Source organism: Camelus dromedarius, chromosome 1, assembly GCF_036321535.1.
Source record: "Camelus dromedarius isolate mCamDro1 chromosome 1, mCamDro1.pat, whole genome shotgun sequence".
NCBI classification, from domain to species: Eukaryota; Metazoa; Chordata; class Mammalia; order Artiodactyla; family Camelidae; genus Camelus; species Camelus dromedarius.
This window is the reverse complement of record NC_087436.1, coordinates 77755430-77762304: the sequence shown is the minus strand read 5'-3', so window position 1 is coordinate 77762304 and position 6875 is coordinate 77755430. Positions and strand designations below refer to the sequence as shown.

Sequence of the window (6875 nt, the reverse complement as noted above, 5' to 3'; positions counted from 1 at the left end):
ATCGACTTAAATGTCCATTATTACAGTGGCTTAACAATGGCTTATTTTCCCTTTCCCTGTGGAATTCTTTTCCATCCCCGTCTCCTCTAATTGGGCTATTTTGAAGGCCTGCATAAAATGGAAAGACTCTGGCATCTGTTCATGAAAAGTACTTTGTACGTCTGCTTATTTTTTTCGGTTAGCACACACATAAAAAAAAAAAACAGGATTACATTCTCTCTCCTTTGAAATGTAATGGCCCTATTCAACATATTTTCCGTGGGCCTAATTTCTATATAAGTTTATATATGTACTAGTGCAGACCGGTGTTACGAGTCCCACTGCCACCATGTGGTTTAAAACCCCAGGGAGTTGGGTTCTAACGTTCTCCAGAGGCACAGTGAATAGACCCTCACTGTGCTTCCCGCTCCTCCACACAGAAACTACCCTTGTCTTCCGTGGATTTACCAGTGAAATTCCTCCGCAGGCAGGAGAAAAGGGGGAAAGCCACACTGAGATCTCACAACTCCGGGGCACAGCAAATAAGGCGGTGGGGTATATATATATACATACCATTTATATATATATATTTAGAAAACCATAATGTGAGCCTCGGGGTGGGGGTGGGGGCGTAATCAAAAGGCGCCGGGGAGAGCATTACCAGCTTGGGTGATCAAGAAAGCTCCCTGCCAGAAGACCAACAGATTCTGTAGGTTCCTTGAAACTCGGTTCAAACCACTTGCCCCCAGCATCATGTGAATGAGCAAACTAGAGGCAAAGTATGGCTCCAGAGTCCGGGAAGCGCGCGTCGCCAAGCTGCTCTGGCCTCACGTGTCTTCTAGAAGGGCATTGGTGTGACAGAGGAGAGCACGTCCAGGGTACGTGCGCTTGTTTGTGCTCTGGGAGTGGAGGCGAGGTGGGAGAGAGCTTGCAGTGAACACAGACTGGGGTGGGGGTGGGGGTGGGGTGGAGGTAGGAGGGTGGAGATGGAGGGGGGAAGAGGGAGGGGAAGGAAAAGATGAACACCTCCCTGAACTTTCCTCTCGCCTCGTCCCACACACTTGAAATAGAAATAATAACATGAAAAAAAAAATTGCTTACAACCACGATGTTATCTCCCTACTTAAGTTGTCTCACTCCGGAGGGGATGGGGTATAAAGCGCACACTGCGGCTGTCGCCGCTAGCTTGTCTCGGGAGTAAAGGTTGGGGCGGTGTGGGTGCGCGCGCGGGTGACCCCACCTTCAGGGAAGTCGGCTCCCTGCTCTTCCACGCCATCGCCCCGGCTGACCCCTGCCCCCCTCCTTTTCCTCCCCTCCTCTCCTCCCTCCTTCCCTCCCTCCCTCCCTCCCGGCGCGTCTCCTCTGCACCGGCCCCCGCGGAGAAGCCAGGCGGCAGCACCCGAGCCGCCGCAGCTCCTGCGCCCAGCGCGCTCGCCCGCGCCCCCGGCTCCCACGTAGCGCGAGCGGCGGCGCTGGCAGCCCCGGGCCCGCGCTGCGCGCCCCGCGCCCGGCCCGGGTTGGCTGAGCTGACCCGCGCCCCGCTGGGGCGCCGCCGGAGGCTGGGCAGGGAGGGCGGCGAGTGAGCGGACGCGGAGACGCAGGGGCGGCGGCGCCCAGGAGACGAGCTGCGCACCTGGAAAGTTACCCGGCTGTCTGGTGAGGCTCGAGTGCGTGGGGCCCCGTCCGAGGGGCGCCGAGGGGCCGGGGCCAGGCTGCGCGCGGGTGCCGGCTGGGTGTGCGGTGCGCGCGGTGCGCATCGGTTCCACACCCAGCAGCTCTCCTGCCTGTGCTCCTGGCGTGTGAACGCGTGCACGCGGTGCCTTCGCTCGGGGTGGCCGCCTTCCGTGAGCTCCTGGGGGCAGGGGAAAGCTACTGGATTTCCAGAAGCTCAGCTGGGGGCGGGAGGGGCGAGCTTAGCTCCCGCGGGGAGTCGTTAGGTTCTCACTCCTTTACCCCGGGCGGCCGGGGAGGCTGCTGCCCTGGGCTGAGGGCTTGGCGGTCCTGTCGGGGCGTGCGCTCCCGGCTCCGCTTCGCCGAGCTCCGGGGAGCTGTTAGGAGACGAGGTCTCGGGCGAGGACTTCACGAGTCCTTGTAAACTTGTGTGGGTGTCCTGTGTCACTCTAGGCACCGTGAGGCGCTTTCCCATTTCTTACTCTCTTTTTTCCCGGCGGTGAAGAAACAAGAGCAAACAGACAAAGACGAAATCAGTCACTTTGGGGATGAGAGAAAAAGCAAGGGGTTCAAGTTTGAGAAGAACTAGGGTGCAGAGGCACAGCAGGTGAGACCATGGCTCAGAATACGAAGAAACAACGCACGCAGAATGGACAGGGAGAAAGGTTGACGCGCTGATCTTCATCTCGTTGCCAAAGTGTCCAGGAGCTTCTTTATAAAGGAAGAGAGCAGCACACACCTGCCTGCCTCCTCGTCCCCCCGTACCCCCCCTCCCCCCGCCTAGTTCCTTAGAAATTACTGTCTCTTTTCTTTGGAAGTTTCTGTTTAACTCTGGGAGGAGGCGATCGTCCCACATAACAGTAGCTGTCGCCGGTACTACAGTTTAGTTTTACACAGGAGGGTAGGTAGTCTCATATGGTGGAGAATTCTCTTTGGTGAGTTAGAGGCCATCTTCACCATTGGAACGCTGTGTGACTAAGAATAAATGACATAAAAATATGGTACACAGAGATCTTTCTCTTTTACCTGAAATGCTTCGCTCCAGTCCTCTGAAATCCTTACAGATGAGGCTAATTCCCTTCACAGCGAAGGCATATGTTGCCTGGAACCTGCCCAAGCCGTTTGAGCCCATATTTTCTTGCTTCCTCTAAGCTATTATCCTAACAATTATCCCCTTTTTCTGTGTTTTCATTTTCTCAGTATTCACTGGTTCATTATTCTGGGCTTACAAATACTCTCATGTTTTTGCTATTCTGAAAACCCATCGCATGAACCATGGTACCATTTTGAAGTACTATTAGTGTCTGCTCTTCCCAGGGTCCTTTGTAATCCGGTTTCTAACCCAATTCTTATGTGAAAGGCTAAATTCAGTATTTTCCCCTCTGATCTGATTTACTTTGATATGCCTGTGGGATGAGCTGCAGCCTGCTCACCTCCTGAAAATCTCATCTTCACGGCTTCTATGATACTTCTCTTGGATCTCTTACTGTACGACTGTTCCTTCTCCATCTTTGTTATTGGCAGCTCCTCCCCGTCTTCTCCTATAGGTTATATCCACAGGTACCATCTAAATGTACACACATAACAATAGAGGCATTCCTTACTTTTCTCCCTTAGTGATCGCATCTACTAGTGGGACTTCAGTTCTTACCACTTGCCTTGACCTTCTTTGCTACCGTCTGCTAGAGATTTCCACTTTGATGACCACGGGCACCTCAAACTCAACAGATACAAATCCAGACTCAATACTTTCTCCATAAAGCATGCTTTTTCTCTTGACTGTGGTCAGTGTCACAGTGCCTAGCCCATAGATGGTGCTCTATTCATTTTTAATGAATGAATGAGTTCATAGTACTGCCGTCCTCTAAGCCTGCCAAGATCAAAACATTGGAACCTTTTTTGACTCTCCTCTTATGCGCGCCCATTTAATTACCACATTTGGAGATTCTGCCCCTGCAGTATTCCTCCCACCATTCTTGCCTTTTACTTTTAATCCTTCCACATCCTCTCTCTGACAAACACAATAGCTTCTTCTTACCATCTCTCTAGTTTTTCTCTCAAACTTCACATGGATCTAAACACTCTTCTTCCCCTATTGCCAATCTCCTGGGCACTTTTATCTACTTCTTCAGCTTTACCTTTTACTTTTGTATCGACGATTGCTAAGTATTTTCAGCTTCTCCCCTTTGATTTTCTCGTCCCTTGTTTCTTACTGCCTACTGAACTTCTTGGCTTTAATGGTTCCACAGCTTCCTCAAACTGTCCAAAGTTAAACTCACTGTCATATCCCTCAAATCTACTCCTTGTTTTGGTTAATGACATCATCTCTTACCCAGTTGCCATAATGGAAAATTCCAAATCTTTATTCTTTTTCTTAAGATTACTCAAATTCCATCAGCTACAATCTCCAGACCTACACCTATAAAATTACATTTCCTTGTGTTTACCTGCTTATCTGCTACCATAGCACCCAAAAGAAGCTGAATGGAATGCCAGTATGTTTGGCAGTGAAAATATGGAATATGTAGCATTTATAAAACTTGCTGTAAATATTTCTGTGGGGCACTTCAAAAAGACAGTCAGCCTCAGGAGTAGCTGAAATTTTGGTACAATAAAAAGCTCATATGACTGCTTCATGAGGGAAAATTACTCCCCAAATTAAGATGCTGTGGTCAGAGAAAACAAGCAGTAGATTCAAAATGGAGCCCCAGGTCAACAGTCACAGGGTCAGATGGACAGAAGCTTTTAATTGTGGCATCTACGTGAAACTGAGTTGTTTCTCATAAGGACAACTCTTTGTGGTTGCTTCAGGGAGGAGCAGCAGGGATTTATATACTCAGTGATGGTTAATTATTTTTTGAAAGAAATTTGGTGAGGCAAAGTTAAGAGTTCAAGTTTGAGATGCATCAGTTTCATGTCAACTTAGAAAACTGTCTCTAGAAGCCTCTGTAATTCATTTGACTTTGGGCTTACTTGCCCATATTATGAAAAAGAATCTGTCCTACTTTTCATGATTTATTGAAGGGAAGGAAATTGCGGAGTTGCTTATAGCCATGGCTTTTATCAAATCCCCTATGATAATGTTTTTCTCTTCTGGCCACCATGGAGATGGTCCATTTTTTCTTGAGTTCACCGTTAGAATAGGGTTGGGACTCTTTCTCACCTTTACCTTGTCCTCATCCCCTCTTAACTTGGATTGGTGTGATAGCCTCTTACTTTGTCTTTCTTCCTCGAAGCTTTTTTCACTCCATTGCATATTTATTACAAAACAATTAATTATTTTTCTAAAGGACAAATCTGACCATGTGACTTGAAAAAAACTTGACCTACACTAAATTTAGACACCATAAATGGCATATGAAGTTTTTCAGTATCTTTTTTCCAGTATTGTACTTTTTCAGCTTCATTTTTCATCACTCTCCTTTACCCATCATGCATTTCAGCCTGTTCCCTGAATATGCTATCAACTTTCTTGTACTCACTCTTGGTACATACTTGTTTGTTTGTTTGTTTTAATAGACTTTCTTTTTTAGAGTAGTTTTAGGTTTACAGAAAAATTGGATGAAAAGTACGGAGAGTTTCCCTAGTCTCCCCTCCCCTCCCCTGTTCTCAGCATCTTGCATCAGTGTGGTACATTTGTTACAGCTGAGGAGCCAATGTTGAAAAATTAACTGAAACCATTAGAGATTGCTCTTTTTGTTGCTCAGTTCTGGACAAATATATAATGACATATATCCACCATAGCAGTATCACATAGAATAACTTCACTGCCCTGAAATTCCTCTGTACTCCACCTATTCATTTTTTCCTCACTCTCCCCAGTCTCCTGGAAACTACTGATCTTATGTCTCCAGTTTTGTCTTTTCCAGAATGTCACATAAATGGAATCATACAGTATGTAAGCTTTTCAGATTGTCTTCCTTCACTTAACAGTATGCATTTAAAGTTCCTCCATGTTTTTTCGGGGCTTGATAGTCATTGCTTTTCATCACTGAATAATATTCCATTGTCTGGATGTACCACAGTTTGTTTAGCCATTTGTCTATTGAAAGACATCTTGGCTGCTTCCAAGTTTTGGCAATTATGAATAAAACTTTTGTAAACATCCACATTCAGGTTTTGGTGTTGGACAAATATTTTCTTATCAGTTGGATAAATACTGAGGAGCATGGTATCTCATTGCTGTTTTAATTTGAGAGTCTCTAAAGACGTTTAATATTGAGAATTTTTCATATCTTTGTATGCCATGTGTGTATCTTCTTTGGTGAGGTGTCTGTTTAGATCTTTTTCAGCTGGGTTGTTCATTTTCTTATTGTTGAATGTTAAGAGTTTCTTATATATTTTGGATAATAGTCCTTTATGAGATAGGTGTTTTGCAAATTCTTTCTCTCAGTCTGTGGCTTGTTGTTTTATTTTCTTAACAGTGTCTTTTGCAGAGCAAAAGTTTTTATTTAATGAAGTCCAGCTTATCAATTTTTCCCTTCATGGATTGTGCTTTTGGTGTTTTATCTAAAAAGTTATCATCAAACTCAAGATCACTTAGATTTTTTTTCCAGTATTGTCTACTAGCAGTCCTATAGTTTGTGTTTTACACTTAGGTCTTTGATCTGTTCTGATCTAATTTTTGTGAAAGATGTAAGTTCTGTGTCTAGATTTTTTTTTTTTTTGGCATATGGATTTCCAGTTGCTCCAATACAATTTGTTGAAAAGATTATCTTTCCCCATTGATTTAATCTTTGCTCCTTTGTCATAGATCAGTTGACTAAATTTTTGTGGGTCTATTTCTGGGTTCTCTGTGCTATACCATTAAGTTAGTTGTCTATTTTTTCACCAACACCAAACTGTCTTAATTATTGCAGCTGTATAGTAAGTATTGAAGTCTGGTAGTATCAGCACTCTAACTTTGTTCTCCTGCAACACCCTGCTGGCTTAGGGCAGATTTTTTTGATCAGTAAGTTATTCTACTAGAATGAGTTATTTCATTAGGTAAATAATTTTAATAATAATAATAGTAATATTTAATATTTATTAAACACATACTACATGTCAGGTGCGGTGCTAAGTTCTTATCATGGTTTATCTCATTGAACTCTCTAACAACTTTAAATGACATGCAACATTATTTTGTTTCTCTGTCAATCTGTGTGTCTACTTTTTCTATTATTCATGCTCACACTTAATATCGTGGCCAAGGGCATAGAAATACTAAGTGAAGGTACTTGGAT

At 44.8% G+C, this 6875-nt stretch overlaps 1 protein-coding gene across 1 annotated transcript in view; it reads left to right on the top strand.

Moving 5' to 3' along the window:
- Positions 1–1530: 1530 nt before the first annotated feature.
- Positions 1531–6875, top strand: part of PRKG2 (protein kinase cGMP-dependent 2) — a 93738-nt gene continuing 88393 nt past the window's right edge. Inside the window, exon 1 of the mRNA XM_031432712.2 lies at positions 1531–1635. The gene's annotated coding sequence lies outside the window, so the exon portion shown is untranslated. The remainder of the gene's footprint in view (positions 1636–6875) is intronic.